We start from the raw sequence: 19,339 nt of genomic DNA, 5'->3' as shown, positions 1-19,339 counted from the left end.
AGCAAATATTACAGTGAAATCAAACCGTTTTAAGTAGATGGGGGCCAAAGCTTTGTCATATTCTACTCTGAATTCTGATAAAAAAGATGACTTTCAGCTGGAATAAAAATGATTTTTGCCCAAACATTAGCCAAGAAAAATCCCCTGAAAGCAATATTCTAGGAAAGGTTCTAAACTCGCCATAAAAAAAGCAATCAAAATCAAAATGCCATCTCTCAGGGTCAAGGACCAATGCATCACCCATTGAGAGGCTTTCCAAGCTGCACTACGCAGCAATGTCCTTTCGAATATAACACTGGATTTAAAGTTCCACTTAGGCACTTGTGAGGCTGATGTAGCTGCACTGAACATTTTTCTCATTTATAACATTTGCTATTTCTCATCTGATAGAAAATGGTATGATGACATTTGCAGCCAGGGATAGAGTGTAAAGAAAAAACACAATTTGGCCATAAAGCAAACTTTTAATCTTACTCGTGCTGAATTTAATTCCATTAGGTTTGGTGCTTTACTTGTTTAAGGATTTAAGAAAATGTCTAGGTCCTTTTTTTAAAGTTAGAGCCCAACAAGAAAGTAAAACATTAAAATACACGAATATTGATTGTCTTTAAATGTGTTCAAATATGCTCTTTACTTAAAACAGAACAACACAGAAAAATATCATTTATCAACGAAAAAAATTCTGAACAAATAATGGGGACTGCTACATAAGACCTAAAAGTTTTATTCAGGATACAAAACCTAATTTTAAAAAAGAAAAGAAAAGAACACTTGAACTTGGAAATTTGACAGCACTGTCTTCATCAGCTAATACTTCTGTGAACCCAAGTGTTTAATCTCTGTTTGCACCCCTGTAAAATGGGAATAATATTGACTGCACAGGGTTGTTATAAAGATTAGAGTTAGTACACAGAAGAGACTGCCAAAAGGCAGGCCTTTGATAAATGGCAGCTATTACTACACAATCTTGTTCTACGAACATACTGCTATAGGACTTTTACCTAAACCTCCCAGAACTGCGTGAGAGCTTTCCAGCCTACTGAAGATGAGTCAGGTTACACTTTTGGAATCAAACATAAGGAAAAAAACCAACAACTGCCTTTCCATCACCTTTGAAACAACTTCTTTCAGCAGGGTGACCCCAGAACTCAGTAAGCGTTCTCCAACCAGATGGACAGCTTCTAAAAGGGCCAAGAAAAAAGAGCAGATGCTTTCTTTTGATATTACTCCCGTCAGGGCCTGAAACTGAAGATGCAGAAAAATAAAGAGTGTAATACGATTGCAAGCAGTTGTCCCCAGGTCTGGAAGGAGACTAAAAGAAACAGAGGACGCATGGGGAACAAGGTTAAAGGCTGGTGGAGAGCCTTCTGGGATGAGCACCTCAGCCATGGCCTCCCTCCCTTGTCCCACTTTCCAGCATGAAGATCAGAAAGTTAGTCCACAAGAACATCCCTGAGAAAGATGAAAAGTCCAGGCTTTCAACTGGATATTTGAAACTAAGAGAGTGGAAATTTCAGTCTTTAATTGGTTATTCAGGGCCCAAGCCATGTGGATAATGACCTAAGAGTGCTTATGGGAGCATGTGATGGGGCCCCAACCACTGTGCCCATGCTGTACCTTTTAATATGAAAAACAAATAAAATCTTCCAAGAGGACTTTTTCACCTACAGCTCAGATATTCCAATAAAATTCAACATTATCCTCTGATTTAGGTAAATTCTAACAATGAAGAAAATAAAATGGAGTAACTATTGCTAAGAGAGTTATTTTAAATGGATCTGAGAGGACACTGAGGAGGTGGGACTCATGCACATCTTTTGTCTCAAATTCTTGGAATTAATTATCTTTTTTCTGAATTCAGCTAAAAGCCAAGGCACATACTTTTGATATAATGGGCATAAATGGACTTTCTGCCTAACACCAGCCCCAGCAACAAATCACACATAGACTAATGTAACTGTAGATAAGCCAGCACCAATCACCTTTTCTTCAAAACAACTTATGCGAATTCCCTCTTTCCTCTTTAAAAACTCTAGCCTTCCTTGTCTTTCTCCAGCACGTTTTTGATTTTGGTCGATTCTGTCTCCCAGATTACAATCGCTAAGACCTCAAATAAACATATACATTTTACTTTACAACTTACAGTTGCTTGCCAGTTCTTTCAAAGGGTCTCCTTCCCTCCTACTACTGAATGGAATTTCCTGACTTTACCTCCATTTCTAGCTCCAAGAACAGTCTGGGATATGTTGTTTAGTATGTAATTTCTAGAAGAATGAATCCTGATCTTGTCCAATTTGTAGTATGGTGCCACTCACTCCATCCAAGAAGAGAAATTTTCCTTGGTAGGTAACTCTGTGCAATGTGAATCCTAACCTGTTTTACAAACCCAGGAAGATGTTTCCAATAGAAAGAATTTGAAAGCTTGTCATCTATTATTTCATTAATCCTTACCAGCAGGATACTAAAGACAACAAAGTACATTAGTCTGATATCACAGAGACCTAAGAAGGTAATGTGACTTGGCCATCTCCAATCAGTGAAATCATGAATGAAATGAGGAAAAAACAAGATTATTAGTCTCATAGCCAGAAGCAAAGCTAAAGAAGATGCTGTTTCTTCATGTTAGAGACTCAAAGAATTATAACAGTCTGGGAAACCGCAGAGTTAACCTGCAGCCGCTTATGTCCAAAACCATAAGACCTGATCTGACTGGGCAAGTTGTCTCCCACCAACTGTGGTAACAAATACATGCTCACGTGACATAAAACTTTCCACCTGTTAACCACGTTTAAGTGTACAGTTCAATGGTGTTAATTGTATTCACACTCACACTGTTGTACAGCAGATCTCCAGAACTTTTTCATCTTGCAAAACTGGAACTCTACTCACGCCCAACAACTGCCCAGCTCCCTGCCCTGCCGTCAGCCCCTGGCATCTACCCTTTCATTCTATGAGTTTCAGTATTTTAGATAGCTCATGTATGTAGAATCATGCAGTATATGTCTTTTTGTGACTGGATTAGTTCACTTAGCATCATGTTCTCAAGATCCAGGTTCACTTTAACATCAGTTTCTACATATATCATTGAAAGCATAAAGAATCTCAATTAAAGTGAACATAATATGATCCCATCAGAAAAGAGAAAAAAAACCCACAAACCTCAAACAATAGGGATTAAAAAGAGAACCTGGAGGGCAATACAAAGTTTACAATGGGTTAGCACAATCAAGGAAAAATGAGCCCAGTTACTCGAGTACAGGCGAAAACAACGATGAGTTCATTTTTATTATTAAGGGATTAGGAAGGAAAATTACTGCACAGGAAGCCAGATGTCCTGAGTTCCAGTCCTGACTTTCCAATTAATGGGAAGAGCGAGAGCCAGCAAAGCTACCAAGCACTCAGAGACACTTGAGTCCCCATCTTTCTTAAAAGATTGTTGATGCAAGTATGATAAAATAGATACTATGTCTTTACAATATCAAAAGTGCTTTATGGGTAAAAGATAAGATTATTTTCAAAGTAATTTTTAAATCTTATTGTTTAGCAAGTTTCAGTTTTGTAAGATGAAAATATTCTGTGGATGAATGGCCGTGATGGATGCAACAACAAAGTGAATGTATGTAATGTCACAGATCTACACATTTAAAAAGAGCTAAAATGGCAAATCTTGTGTTGTACGTCTCTTACCATAATTTTTCAAGTATAAATCTTTAAGTTCATATATGTATAAAACACTATTTACATCTTGAAAAATTATTGGTCACTCAGATTATATATTTGGGAAGTAAAAAGTCACATTTTCACTTGTAAATTCATAGTCATGTGTCAGTGTTTCAATTTTGAATTGCCATTTTTCTGCACTCCTGCATCAAAAATACTGTCAGCACCACAAACGCACACATAATTATTTAGTCTAATTTTACTGATCCTGGTATTATCACACATATTTTACAAAAGCCTTACATGCTTTAACATAAAATCATTCTCCTTTTGAGAAAGCAATAATTGAGACCACCATCTGAGTAGGTGGGCAAACAATCACAAACATGTTGAGTGACTTACTCTACCCCAAGAGTCCGGACTGTCAGCAATCACCAAAAAAGGTAATGCCCGTTTTCTCAGGTGCACTGGGAGGAATGAGAAACTGGTCTTACATTTTTGATTTCCAATATTTAATCAGACTGACTTGGTAATACTTGATACCAATAAAATGTGTGATTTAAGATCCTAAAACACACAAATGCACACATATTCTAGTGTTTACATGCACATTCATTGAATTATTGAGACCAAAGTAGGGGAGCCATGTTTAAGTTACTGTCTCCATGAGTCACATACCTTTGTTTTTTAGCAACTTTTTGCAAGGTGTTTGTTCTTACATTTCTAGCTCTCAAGTCCAGCAGTTTTTTCTATTGCCAATCTTTCATTTTATCACTATTAAATAAGCAAATGCCATTGCCAAATACTATAGTGTGCCCCCCAATAAATTGTTTAAATGGATTTTAAATGAACTGTCCACTATCATAATGAAATAAAGAATCAGTTGGCTTCAGGGGGAAAACATTCTTCAAAAATCTTGAAGTCAGGGTTGTTGCTTTCTTCTTCAAGAACTTTGCTCGAAGTCAGGTCCTTAGGGTCATTCTGGCACCCTGACTTCAGGAAAGGCCCAGGGGATCCCAATCTGTGTATGGGTAATGGAATGATTGCAGCCTGGAGTCTGCACATCTTCTATCACAGTTTAGTCTCAGTAATCACACTGACACAAGAGAAAAGTAAGTTCTATCTACTGATATGCCAAAATATTGTTTAATCTAATAGCCTTGGAAATAATATTCAGGTCCTAAATTAAAATGGCCTTTAGTTCTGCTGTATTCAATTTTCAGTTTAAAATTTTTTTTTTCAACGTTTATTTATTTTTGGGACAGAGAGAGACAGAGCATGAACGGGGGAGGGGCAGAGAGAGAGGGAGACACAGAATCGGAAACAGGCTCCAGGCTCTGAGCCATCAGCCCAGAGCCTGACGCGGGGCTCGAACTCCCAGACCGCGAGATCGTGACCTGGCTGAAGTCGGACGCTTAACCGACTGCGCCACCCAGGCGCCCCTCAATTTTCAGTTTATATCCTGCCTGCCGAAAGAGACTGCTAAATCCTTACAGGCAATTAAACAATAAGTAAAACTATTAAAAAAAATGAAGGTAAAAGACGAAAAACATGCTATAGATGGAGAACAGGTAAGGTAGAAATAGTGATTAGGACATTTGATTTATTCTGTCTGTCAATAATTCATTAGGTAACTTAAATACTCATAATTCATACATTGAGAACTTACTAGGGGTCAGGCACTATGCTAAATATTTCACACCAAATATTCCATTTAATTTGCATAACAACCACACGAAAATGGGTACTATTCATATCCGTATTTTATATAAGAAACTGATGTTCAAAAAGACTAAGTAACATACCCCAAACCACACAGTATCTTAAAACCAGCAAAGACCTTAGAGGTCATCTGGCTCAAACACTGTGTCAACGCAGGTGTTTGGAAGATGACCATCCAGCCTCTCTTTACACACTTCTACTGGAGAGGACGAGTTCACTACTTAAAAGTCACATTGATAAAGCGTTCTCCCTTTCCCTTCAGCTTGCCAAAACCCTCATACCTCCATTCTATTTTGTGGTTGCTTTAATTCAGAACTCCAGAGACCTCTCCTTCATGTATTTGAAGAGAGGTAGCTATATTCCCATATGGTGTGGCTTCCAGAAATGTCAGAGTCAATGGTTTGGTAAAGCCCTCCCCACAATCCCCCACTCCCTTGCTTTCCCAAAACACTGCAGCTTTCCAAGATCTCTGTGAAAGTCTGAAGCCTAGAACGGAGCACCATGCTGCAAATGGCTTAGCTGAGCACAGGGCCAGCCAGGCTGTCACATCCTTTGCTCTGCAAACTGTATCTAGCCATGCAGCCCAAGCACGTATATACATTTTTGCTGCCATGTCACACTACTAATTTATACTCAGCTTCCAGGTGGCTATGTGTCCTAGGTCTTTTTCTCACAAACCATAGGTTCCTATTACATATTTCATATTTTAATTTGTTTTTTTTTTATTAGTTTGATTCTTGTTAAAGCTCATCAGAATAGCTTCAATTAATCTTCAAGTTTATAAGTCATTTTAAAATTTAGGCTCTGTTACCTAATATATCAACTTGTGACAACTGGGAGTTTTCTCATAAATCACAGTGAGAGAGCACTCAGTCAGGCACAAGGCATTCTAAACTTGGTAGGAAGAGTCGTACAGAAATCTTTCTGTCCTATGATATGGATACAGTCTGGGGCTGAAGAGCTTAATCTTAGAAAAATCTAGTCATCTAGGTGGTATCCAAAGCTCAAACACAGACAAGTAAACTTCATACAAAGAAGTCTAATCTGGCTGAAGTTTTCCTGTGTTTCTGTAAAATCTACTTGTAGATTTCCTATTATCTCTGTCCATATATTGGAACCTATTCTCTCTGCTGCACCAGAACTATTGCTGGTCACTGTCCTCTCTGGCTATGGACACCTTCCCAATCACTTGTCACTGTATCTACCTAGCCAACATCTTCTCCACCCGTGGGAGATCCAGTCTCCTCTCTGTGTTACTCACATCTGCCCCCTCCTATAAAGCCCATTTTCTGTACTCAGCTGCATCAGAGAACCTGAATGCCAGACACAGGAAGGTGAACATTGAAGTAGCCCTCTTCACATTCCCTTGTTTATAGTTGGACTGGTTCTGGAGCCCAAGGCTGTGCTGAGCCTGAGCAGGGAAGACAGAAAAGCCAAGAAGCTTTAATTGAGGGGAGACAAGGAAAGAGGCGCTTAGAGAGGCAGAGAACCAGGTAGGCCTTGCCAGAGACCCAGTCAGCAAAGTAAATGAGGGTAATTAGACATGATGGAATGATTAAAAAACCACATTTATTGACTACTTACTCCGTGACAGGTATGCTGTCACATACATATATATGTGTACATATGTACCACATGTACAACCTGAGCTGAAATCAAGAGTCAGATGCTCAACCAACTGAGCCACCCAGGCACCTTATACACATACACATGCTTATTCCTATTGAATCCTTATAACAAAGAATGAGAGGTTGGTACTGTCATTTTCTCCATTTTAGAGCTGAGGAAATTGTAACCCAGAGAATTTTTAGGAGCTCCCCTGAGTGAGCTGGTAAGTAGCAGAGCCATGGCTTGGACCAAATTGGCCCACAACATCAACTGTTAAGCAGTTTTACAAAGGTAACACCAGAGGCTGGGTGGTTAAGTGACTTGCCAAGACTTGTTTGCAAATCAACACCACAATGCGGGTCTTATATCTCCCAGGCAGTTAGTTCACTTTTCTCACCAGAGGGTGATGCCTTACCTCTATCCAGGATATAGATTACCATCGCTTCCTTTTTAATTACTCACAAACCATTCATTATTACCACGTAAAGTTGCTAGGATATATTTTTCCTCTTTTGAAAACTGTGGCAGTTACATATCTGTATACTTCAGTTTCTACAATCTCTAGAAATGACCGTTGACTTCTGTAACATTTTGTCAGTTGTTTTTTTCCCTTAGTACCTAGAGATACATATTGCCTTGGCACAAAAGCTTGAACACATTTGAAAACATTTCTTCTTACTAGCTTTTCACTTTGCTTCTGAAGATTATTCATTCTGGTTGAAAATCACAAATAAAATATGAATAGGTAGCATTTAATTCTCATTTAATCCTTGCAACAAGCCAAGAAATACTATTCCTATGAAGTACTCAACCTATAGTACTGTTATTATCTTCATTTTTCAGTTGAGGAAACTGGAGCACAGAGAGATTAAATAATTTTCCCAAATTCACAGAGCTAATAAATGGCAAACCCAAAACCCAGGTATTTGAAAACAGAGCCTGAATTTTTAAACTATGCCTCCCCTGCCTGACTTAGGGAGTGGTTATTTCTTGGTATCATTTGTTCATTTTACATTATCTGTCTCAAGCAATGTTCTAGACCTCCCTTGTACTACATCTAGCTCCAAGCATAGGGAGGAGACATCTTGATATTATCTTTGTTTGAGTGTGTCAACCTTTTTTGGACTTCAGTCACGCGGATACATTTCTGCAATTAAATGACAGCTCCTACATCTTTTGTACATATCTGTATCCTCTTTTTTTTTGCCTTGTGGGCTAGCCTGTATACTTTTGTTGTATTTTAATAGAATTTCTCATATTTCTTATGAAGCTAATAATAAAAGCACTCAAAGTAATTGTGGGGTCTAGTATTATTACTATATTTTGGTTAAATAAGTCACTATACAGATTATATTCGAGTGACCAACTTACAGACAATTAGAATACAAAGCTTAGAAACCAGAACAGTATTGGGGTGCCTGGGTGGCTCAGTCGGTTAGGCATCTGACTTTGGCCTAGGTCATGATACTGCACTTCATGGGTTTGAGCCCTGTATCGGGCTATGTGCTGACAGCTTGGAGCCTGGAGCCTGCTTCAGATTCTGTGTCTCCCTCTCTCTCTGCCCCTCCACTGCTTGCATCTGTCTCTCTGTCTCCCAAAAATAAATTAATTAAAAAAATTTTTAATAAATAAATAAGAAACCAGAATAGTATTAAAGACTGCATACTTTTTTTACCCTTAAGTCACAGTCCAATCTGATATTTCATCAAAGTTTTTATTATGATCACTCAATTTAATATATAAAAATAGAAGAAAACTGGTTGAACATGTGGTACCATAATGGCTAAAAATTGCTACATAAAGCAAATTCCGATTTCACTCTGTTCAACTGTCATGTATCTCATTCAAAAAAACATTGGGCCCAGTATAATCTTAACTAATGTTCATGGAGGTCAGGACTTTACAAAGAATTCAAATAATAAATCTGCCTTGAATACTTTTGTTGGGTTGCCTTTTCTCAAATCAACTGACCAGAGGTCTTTGTGCAAGATCAGACTCCCTCTATACTGTTATTTCTTAGTCGACAAGTATGGATTGCATACTGATTGTAGCCCAGACATATTCTGTGTACCTACAAACACTGACAAGGTCCTGTTCCCAAGGAGGTTGTATTATACTCTGTTGATATATAATAAATATATAAAGAAAGTAGTTAATCGTTTTTACTTAAGCACTATAAAGAAGATAGGTCAAGCAATGGTTGGAAAAATTATAAGGATAGAGATAAACTGCTTTGGCTAGCATGGTCAGGAGATGTCTCCTGAGGAGAGGACTTCATTAGGAGAGGAAGAAGGCAGAGTGGTGACAATCTAGAAGATTCAAATCTCTAAAGCAAGAGGAAACTGAGAGGGCCTGATGGCCAAAAAAAAAAAAAAAAAAAAAAAGGCTATGATGAGTAAGAAAAGAGTAGAAGGAGTTGAGGTCAGAGAGACAGACAGGGATCAGTAATTTTAGTAATTAAAGGTAGAGGAGTTTTAACAAATGGATAATATACCACATTTATACTTTTGAAAGCTACTCTGTGTAGAGGGACAAAAATGAAGGCAGGGATATGGGTTAGGGGCCTTTGGAGTAATTCATGTAGGAGGGGACAGTAACTAGATTAGCATTTTAATAGTGGAAATAGTGAGAAATGAAAAGATATGGGATACCTTTGGAGAAAGATTCAACAAGATTTACTGTTTGGGTGGTTTTAGGGTTTGAAGGGGAAAAAACTGAAGAATCATTCCAAGACTTGAGAAACTGACGGACAGTGAGGTAAAAGACTTAGATGAGGAACACTTGATTAGGAACAAACTTGGAGGGTAACAATGGATGGTAAACTTAAGAGTTCTTTTTAGGTCATGTTAAGTTTGAGGTTTCTATAGGACATTCAAATGAAAATGATAGGAAGGTAGTGGGGTATCTGAGGACAGAGTTCAGCAGAGGTATCTGGCAAATAATATAAACTTAAGGAGTCATCAACACATAGATATTATCTCAAGTCATTGGTTTATATATTTTAACCTTGGGGAAGAGTGTCATTGTAGAAAAAGAGAGAGAGAGAGATCAAGGCCTAAGCCCTAAATGTAAAGAAAAGGAGGCATAGCTAGCAAAGATGACCTAAAGGAAATAGTAATACGGTTGGAAAAATAAGATAGTAATGAGTAACAGTAGCAATATGGCAGAAGAGGAAGCCACAAACCCTTCTTCCCCCCATGGAGACACTAATTTTTCAACAATATATTAATCAATTCCTTTTGTGAGAAATCCAGAAACCAAGTCAGAAGCCCCTACGCCCCACACAAGTGCAATACCAACCATTGAAGCTGGTAGGAAAATTTGTGGCACACTCTTGCCTTAGTCCCTCCCCGACACAGTGCTACATGATTGGGAGTAAATTCCCAGCTTCTTTTTGAAAAGGGAAAGATTGGACCATATTTCCAATGTTCTGACTTTTTGGGGGTCAAGGGGTTACCCAAGACACTGGCTTCTGCCTCACCTGTCTAAGAGCTGTAATGGAAAGCCCAGTACATTCTAGATGCCTGTAGCTCACTAAAAACAAGAAAGCTGTGTGGTTTGTTGTTGCTCCAGAGCACTGGCAATATCACAGACAGAGGCCAGTACAGCTTGGCAACCTCTTCCTCAAGCAGTAGAGAAGAATAGAGCATGTGTCCAACGTGATTTTTCAAGGAGCTGCTCAAGGAACTGACTGCTGCTTTGCCTGCCTCTTGATGGGATCTGGCATATTCTAGATGCCCAAGAACTGTTGAGAACAAAAAAGAGCTAGGTGGCATCATAATAAACACGAGAGGGAGTGAGAAATTATGAGATGCTGGCAGGGTAGAGGAGGGACCAGCAAATCCCTCTAATGAAGAATCTATAAACACAAGCCCAGAGAAGACACATCCACAAAAGTGGTTCAAGAGGCCTCTAGAATCTCTAGCCAGGTTAACCGTATGTTTCTATAATAGCCATTCTAATAGATATTAGGTGATATCTCATTGTGGTTTTGTTTTTTGCATTTCTCTGATGATTAGTGATTTTGAACATATTTTCATGTACCTGTTGGCCATTTGCATGTTTTCTTTGGAAAATGCCTTATTCATGTCCTCTGCTCATTTTTAAATCAGATTGGGTTTTCGTTTGTTTGTTTGTTTGTTTGTTTTTTGGTTATTGAGCTGTAAGAGTTCCTTATATTCTGGAAATTAACCCCTTATCAGACATATAATTTGCAAACATTTTCTACCATCTTATATATTGCTTCTTCATTTTGTTGATTATTTCTTCTGCTGTGCAGAAGGTTTTTAGTTTGATATAGTCCTGCTTTTTTATTTATTTTTTTTAATTTTTGAAGTTTATTTATTTTGAGCACAAATGCGGGACAGAGGGAAAGAGAGAGACAGAGACAGAGAGAAAATCACAAGCAGGCTCTGCACTATCAGCAGGGAACCCAATGTGGGGCTCGAACACAGAAACCTTGAGATCATGGCCTGAGCCAAAATCAAGAGTCGGATGCTTATCTGACTGAGCCACCCAGGTCCTGTGATGTGCTTTTATTCATTTTTGCTTATTTCTTTTCTTTTTTTTTGACAAAGAAGGTTTTTTTTTCTGTTAAAAATGCGGAGAATGCATTTTTTATTTAAATCCAAGTTAGTTAACATATATCATAATAATGGTTTCAGGAGTAGAATTTACTGATTTATTACTTACATATAATACCCAGTGCTCATCCCAAGTGCCCTCCTTAATGCCCATCACCCATTTAGCCCATCTGCCTACCCATCATCCCTCCAGCAACCCTCAGTTTGTTCTCTGTCTTTAAGAGTCTCTTATGATTAGACTCATAAATACGGAGAACAAACTGAGGGTTATGGGAGGGGTTGTGGGGGGGGATGGGCTAAATGGGTAAGGGGCACTAAGGAATCTACTCCTGAAATCATTGTTGCACTATATGCTAACTAATTTGGATGTCAATTTTAAAAAATACAAAATAAAACAAGTTAAAAAAAAGAAAAACCAATGGCCCCTGACCATATAAAAAAGATGATCTTCATAAAAATAATAAAAGAAGCACACATTAAAACAAAACAAAAAAAGAGTCTCTTATGATTTGCCGCCCTCTATGTTTTTATCTTATTTTTCCTTCCTTCCCTTCCTTGTGTTCATCTGTTTATTTCTTAAATTCCACATATGAGTGAAATCACATGATATTTGCCTTTCTCTGACTTATTTCTCTTAGCATAATGCATTCTAGTTCCATCCACATCATTGCAAATGGCAACATTTCATTCTTTTTGATCCTTGAGTAATATTTCCATTGTATATAAATACCACATCTTCTTATCTATTCATCAGTCAATGAACATTTGGGCTCATTCCATAATTTGGCTATTGTCAATAGCACTGCTGTAAACATTGGGGTGCATGTGCCCTTGGAAACAGCACACCTGTATCTCTTGTATAAATACCTAGTTGTGCAATTGCTGGGTTGTAGGTAGTTCTATTTTTAATAGAACTCCATACTGTTTTAAGAACTCCATACTGTTCTCCAGAGTGGATCCATCATTTGCATTCCCACAAGCAATGCAAAAGGATTCTCTTTTCTCCACATCCTCACCAACATCTGTTGTTTCCTGAGTTGTTAATTTTAGCCATTCTGACAGGTGTGAAGTGTTATCTCATTGTGGTTTTGATTTGTATTTCCCTGATGATGAGTGATGTTGAGCATCTTTTCATGTGTCTATTGGCCATCTGGATGTCTTCTTTAGAAAAGTGTCTTGGGGCACCTGGGTGGCTCAGTCGGTTGAACTTCTGACTTCAGCTCAGGTCATGATCTTATGGTCTATGGGTTCGAGCCCTGCTTTGGGCTCTACTGACAGCTCAGAGCTTGGAGCCTGCTTTGGATTCTGTGTCTCCTTCTCTCTCTGCCCCTCCCCCTCTCATGCTCTGTCTCTGTCTCAAAAATAAATAAAAACTAAAAAAATTTTTTTAAGAAAAGTGTCTTTTGTTTGTGTCTTTTGCCCATTTCTTCACTGGATTATTTGTTTTTTGGGTGTTGAGTTTGATAAGTTCTTTATAGATTTCGAATAGTAACCCTTTATCCGATATGTCCTTTGTAAATATCTTCTCCTATTCTGGGGGGTTGCCTGTTTTGCTGACTGTTTCCTTCAGTATGCAGAAGCTTTTTATCTTGATGAGGTCCCAATAATTCATTTTTGCTTTTGTTTCCCTTGCCTCTGGGGACATGTCAAGTAAGAAGTTGCTGCAGCCAAGGTCAAAGAGGATGTTGCCTGTTTTCTCCTCTAGGATTTTGATGGTTTCTTGTCTCACATTTAGGTCTTTCATCCATTTTGAGTTTATTTTTGTGTATGGTGTAAGAAAGTGGTCCAGGTTCATTCTTCCACATGTCGCTGTCCAGTTTTCCCCACACCATTTGCTGAAGAGACTGTCTTTTTTCCATTGGGTATTCTTCCCTGCTTTGTCAAAGATTAGTTGGCCATACATTTGTAGGTCCATTTCTGGGTTCTCTATTCTGTTCCATTGATCTATGTGTCTGTTTTTATGCCAGCACCATACTGTCTTGATGATTACAGCTATGTAATACAGCTTGAAGTCCAGAATTGTGATGCCTCCAGCTTTGGATTTCTTTTTCAACATTACTTTGGCTATTCTGGTTTTTTTCCAGTTCCATACAAATTTTAGGATAGTTTTTTTCTAGCTCTGAGAAGAATGCTGGTGCAATTTTGATTGGGACTGCATGGAATGTGTACATTGCTTTGGGTAGTATTGACATTTTAGCAATATTTGTTCTTCCGACCCATGAGCATGGAATTTTTTTCCAGTTCTTTGCATCTTCTTCAATTTCTTTCATAAGCTTTCTGTAGTTTTCAGTATGCAGATATTTTACCTCTTTGGTTTAGGTTTTTGCTTTTATTTCTTATACATATGGTGTCATATCCAAAGATGTCATTGCCAAGACCACTGCTAAGAAACTTTTTCCATGTGTTTTCTTCTAAGAGTGTTAAGTTTCAGTCTTTAATCCATTTTGAGCTAGTTATTGTGTATAGTTAAGATAGAGGTCCAATTTCATTCTTTTCATGCAAATAACAATTTTCCCAACATCATTTATTGAAAAGACTATCCTTTCCCCATTGATTATTCTTGGCTGTCTTGCCAAATATTAGTTGGTCATATATGAATGGATCAATTTCTGGACTATTGATTCTATTCCATTCGTCAATGTGCCTATTTTTATGTCAGTACCATACTGCTTTGATCACTATAGCTTTGTAGTATAGTTTTCATTCAGGAATTGTGAAGCCTCAGTTTTGTTCTTTCTCAAGATTACTTTCGCTATTCAGGGTCTTTTGTGGATGCATATGAATTTTAGGATAGTTTTTTTCTATTTCTGTGAAAAATGCCATTGGAATTTTGATAGGGGTTTCACTGAATCTATATCTACATGGCTTTGGGTGGTATGGACATTTTAACAATATTATGATCCATGAAGATGGGAGATCTTTCCATTAATCTGTCTTTTTTAATTTCTTCCATTAATGTCTTATAGTTTTCAATGGACAAATCTTTCATCTCCTTGGTTAGATTTATTCCTTGGTATTTTATTGGGTTTTTTTTTTTCGTACTATTGTAAGTGTAATTGTTTCTTAATTTCTTTCAGAAATTTTGTTGTTAGTATATAGAAAGACAACCGATTTTTGTAAGTTGATTTTCTAAGCAGAAATTTTATTGACTTTGTTTATTAGTTCTAACAGGTTTTTGGCTGAGTTCTTAGAGTTTTCTACATATAAGATCACGTCATCTGCAAACAGACAATTTTACTTCTTCCTTTCTGATTTGTATGCCTTTCATTTCTTTTTATTGCCTAATTGCTATGGGTAGCACTTCTATACTTGGTTGAATAGGAATAATTGGTGGGGGCACCCTTATCTTGTTTCTGATTTTAGAAAAAAGCTTTTAGCTTTCATCATTGAGTATGAAGTTAGCTATGGCTTTGTCATATATGATCTTTATTTTATGAAGTATGTTCCTTGCATACCCCATTTGTTGGGAGAATTTATCATGAAATGGCATTGAGTTTTGTTAAAGCTTATCTGCATCTACTGAGATGATCAGATGATTTTTATTCTTGATTCTATTAATGTGGGATATCACATTTATTGATTTGTATATGTTAAAACATCTTTGCATCCCACAGATAAAACCTACTTGACAATGGGGTCAATTCACAAGGGAAATATACAAATTACCTAAATATACAAAGCAAATACTACAAAACTGAAAGGAGAAATACATAGGAAATTTCAATATTCCACTTTGGAGAATGGATTGAACATCTAGACAGAAGATCAACAAGGAAACAGAAAACTTGAACACTATAGACCAAATGTGCTGAGCAGACATACACAAAATATTCCATCCAACTATAGCAGAATACACATTCTTATCAAGCACACATGGAACATTCTCCAGGACAGATCATATGTTAGGTCACAAAACAGGTCTCAAGGATTTTAAAAGATTAGAATCATACCAAGTGTCTTTTTCTGTCCACAATGGAATAAAACTAGAAATCAATAGAATGAGAAATTCTCAAATGCATAAAAACAATATATTCTTTAAAAACCAATGGGTCAAATAAGAAATTAAAAGGGAAATTAGAAAATATCTTGGGACAAAGAAAATGAAGACACCACACTGAAACTTATTGGATAAATCAAAAGCATTATTAGGAGGGAAATTTATAGCAACAAATTCCTTCATTAAAAAGGAAGGAAATCTCAGGGCGCTGGGTGGCTCAGTCAGTTAAGCACCCAACTCTTGATTTTGGCTCAGGTCATAATCTCACAATTCATGGGATCAATCCCAGTATAGGATCAACCTCTGTGTCCCTGCTGAAAGTGGAGAACCTGCTTGGGATAATCTCTCTCCCTCTCTGTCTCTGCTCCTCCCCTGTTTGCACTTGCTCTCTCAAAACAAATAAATAAACATTAAAAAAAGAATGAAGTTTCAAACAACCTAATTCTAGATCCTCAATAAACTAAGGAAAAAACACATTAAGCCCAAAGTTAGTAGGAGAAAGGAAATAACAAAGATTAGAGAGTAAATCAATGAAATTGAGAATAGAAAAATAGAAAACAAAGCTAAGAGTTGTTTTCTTTAAAAGGTAAACAAAACTGATAAGGCTTTAGCAAGACTAAATAAGAAAAAGGAGAAGACTTAAATGAAATCAAAAATGAAAAAGGAGACATTTCAATTGAGGCCACAGAAATAAAACAGTTCAAAAAAAGACTAATATGAGCAATTATATGCCAAACTGTATAACCAAGAATAAATGCATAAATTCCTGGAAACATACAACTGACCAAGACTGAATCATGAAGAAACAGAAAATCTGAACAAATGTATAACTAATAAGAGATTAAATGAGTAATCAAAAATCCCTAAACAAAGAAAAGTTGGAAATCAGATTCACTGTTGAATTCTACCCAACATTTAAAGAATTAACACCAATCTTTCTTAAACCCCTCCAAAAAATTAAAAAGTAGCACTTCCAAACTCATTTGTGAAACCAGCCTTACTCTGCTACCAAAGCCAGATAAAAACACTACAAGATAATAAAACTACAGGCCAATATCCCTGATGAGTTAAAGATGCTAAACTCTTCAACAAAATAGTAGCAAACCAAATTCATACACCATAACCTAGTGGGATTTAACACAAGAGTGCAAGGATAGTTCAATGTTAAAAAAAAAATCAATATGATGCACCACATTAACATAATAAAAGGTTAAAAGTACATGATCATCTTAACAGATGCAGAAAAAGCACTTGACAAAAATTCAACACCCTTTCATATTAAAAAAAAAAAACAACTAAACAGACTAGGAGTAGAAAGAAATGACCCTAACATCAAAAAGGTCATATATGAAATGTCTGTGATAATATCACACTCAAAGCTAAAAGCTCTTAGGAACAAAGCAAGTATGCCCACTCTTAACATTTCTATTCAACACAGTACTGGACCTAGCCAGAGCAATTCTACAAGAAAAATAAGACATTCAAATAGGAAAGAAAGAATTAAAATGATTTTGGATGGCAGATAATATGATCAAATATGTAGAAAATCCTAAAGATTACACACACACACACACACACACACACACACACACAGTTGGAATAAATGCATTTAGTAAAGTTGCAGGATACAAAAATCAATATACAAAAATCAGTCTCCTTTCTATATGCCAAAAAAAAAAAATCCTGGGGTGCCTGGGTGGTTCAGTCAATCAAGTGTCTGACTCTTGATTTTGGTCCAGGTCATGATCTCACTGTTTGTGAGATCAAACCCTGAGTCGGGCTCTGTGCTGAGTGAGGAGCTTGCTTGGGATTCTTTCCCTCCTTCTCTCTCTACCCCTTTCCTGCTCATTCTCTCTCTCACTCTCCCTCACTCTCTCAAAATAAATAAACTTAAAAAATAAATATAAACAATCCAAAAAGGAAATTAATAATCCCATATAACTGCATTAAAAACAATAAAATATTTAGTAATAAACTTAACCAAGGAGATAAAATATTTGTACCCAGAAAACTGTAAAACATTTGTGAAACAGATTGACATAAACAGATTCACATAAATGGAAAGACATCCCCTGTTCATTGATGGAAGACAATACTGTTATCATGCCCAGACTACCCAAATTTATCTACAGATTCAATGCAATCTCCATCAAAATCCCAATGACCTTTTTGTACAGAAATAGAAGAAACAGTCCTAAAATTCATAAGAAACCACAAAAAAACCAAATAGCCAAAATAATCTTGAAAAAAAAAAGAACAAAGCTGGAAGACTTATACTTTGTGTTTCAAAACATATTACAAAACTATAGTAAGCAAAACAGTATGGTACTAACATAAGGACAGACACATAGATCAATAGAACAAAATGGAGAGCCTAAAACTAAACCAACACATATACATACAGTCAACTGATCTTTGACAAGGTTGCCAAAAATATACAATGACATATCGGCTCTTCAATAAATGTGTTGGGAAAACTGGATATCTACATTCTAAAGAATAAAATTTATTGGACCCTTATCTTACACCATACACAAAAATTAACTCAAAGTGAATTAAAGACTTAAATATAAGACCTGAAACAGTAAAGCTCTTAGAAGAAAACATGAGGAAAACCCTTCTGGACATTTGTCTTGGCAATTATTTCTTGCATAGGACACCAAGAGAACAGACAACAGAAGAATAGAAAAGTGGGATTACAAACTAAAAAACTTCCACATGTGGGGGCCAACATGCTGGAGAAGTAGGGGGGAATCCATAATTCCAGCGTCTCTCAAACAAAAAAGTGCAGAAGCCAAAGGACTTTGAACACCAGAGCCTGGGAGGAAAAGAGACTGAATCTTCTAGGAATAAAATGGGAAAGCTGGAAAAAAAGATAGGTGGGTAACTGCGAACAGGCAGAGATAAAAAAAAAAAAAGGCCATGTGGGCATGGAGGGGAGGGACCCCCTTCTGAGGAAAGACAAAAAGAAGAGTAAGAGCAGCTAGGGAAGTGCAGGACCATATCTGGACAGGAGAAAGACCTTGGACTGAGACTGAGAGGGATCCAGCCGGCTCCCTGTTAGTGCACCTGGGGAGGAGGGGAGTCAGGTCTGGGTGTGGGGTAGGTCAGAGGCTGAGTCCACAGCTGGAGAAAGCAGTTCCCTCCCTGGAGGGCTGCGTGATAGCACAGAACCTGCCTGCGTCTGCCACCCCCAGGCACAGTGGCTGGGCTGAGGGTGCACTCTGCAGGAGGATAAGGCCGCTGTTTCCCTGGAATGCTGTCGGAAGGATAAAGCCTGCCTGTGTCCACCCCCCTGGGGGCTGGTAGAGGCGAGGGCAGCGGCTCAGTCTGCAGTAGGAGAAGTCAGACCTCCCTGAAGTGCAGTGGCACAGACAAAGCCAGCTGGGACCACATATTGCAGCACTAAGAGGCGCCTCCCCAGGGCCAGAGCTCATGGAGTGGGACTTTGAATCCTAGCCAAGCGCAGAGTCAAAGGAGTTGGCAGAGAGAGAAGGACCACCCAATCTCCGCCAGTGGCACAGTGAGGATGACTCAAACTGACTCCACCGGGTCCAGCTCCATGGAGAAGAGACTGGGGAATCACCATCCACCTCCCTCCTGCCCCACCACCACCAAGGGGAGGCCTCAGGGATCACTCCCAGGGCCCATAGTGGAGGTAGGTTCAGATTACACCAAACCACGCCCCCTTGCACTGGGTAACTGCATATCCACCAGAGGGGCAGAGACCCTGAAGACAGCGACTACCTTCAAGTGATGCAGCATTGCC

At 37.9% G+C, this 19,339-nt stretch overlaps 1 protein-coding gene across 1 annotated transcript in view; it reads right to left on the bottom strand.

The window, feature by feature from the left end:
* Nucleotides 1-19,339, bottom strand: part of PLCXD3 (phosphatidylinositol specific phospholipase C X domain containing 3) — a 165,705-nt gene that overhangs the window by 129,066 nt on the left and 17,300 nt on the right. The gene's annotated exons all lie outside the window — the stretch shown is intronic.

Source organism: Lynx rufus, unplaced genomic scaffold (assembly GCF_022079265.1).
Source record: "Lynx rufus isolate CCGP_SWC_20201006 ecotype Redwood Valley unplaced genomic scaffold, mLynRuf1.p SCAF_1, whole genome shotgun sequence".
Lineage (NCBI taxonomy): Eukaryota > Metazoa > Chordata > Mammalia > Carnivora > Felidae > Lynx > Lynx rufus.
Note: the sequence above shows the minus strand (reverse complement) of the source record. Positions and strands in the feature narration are given on the sequence as shown.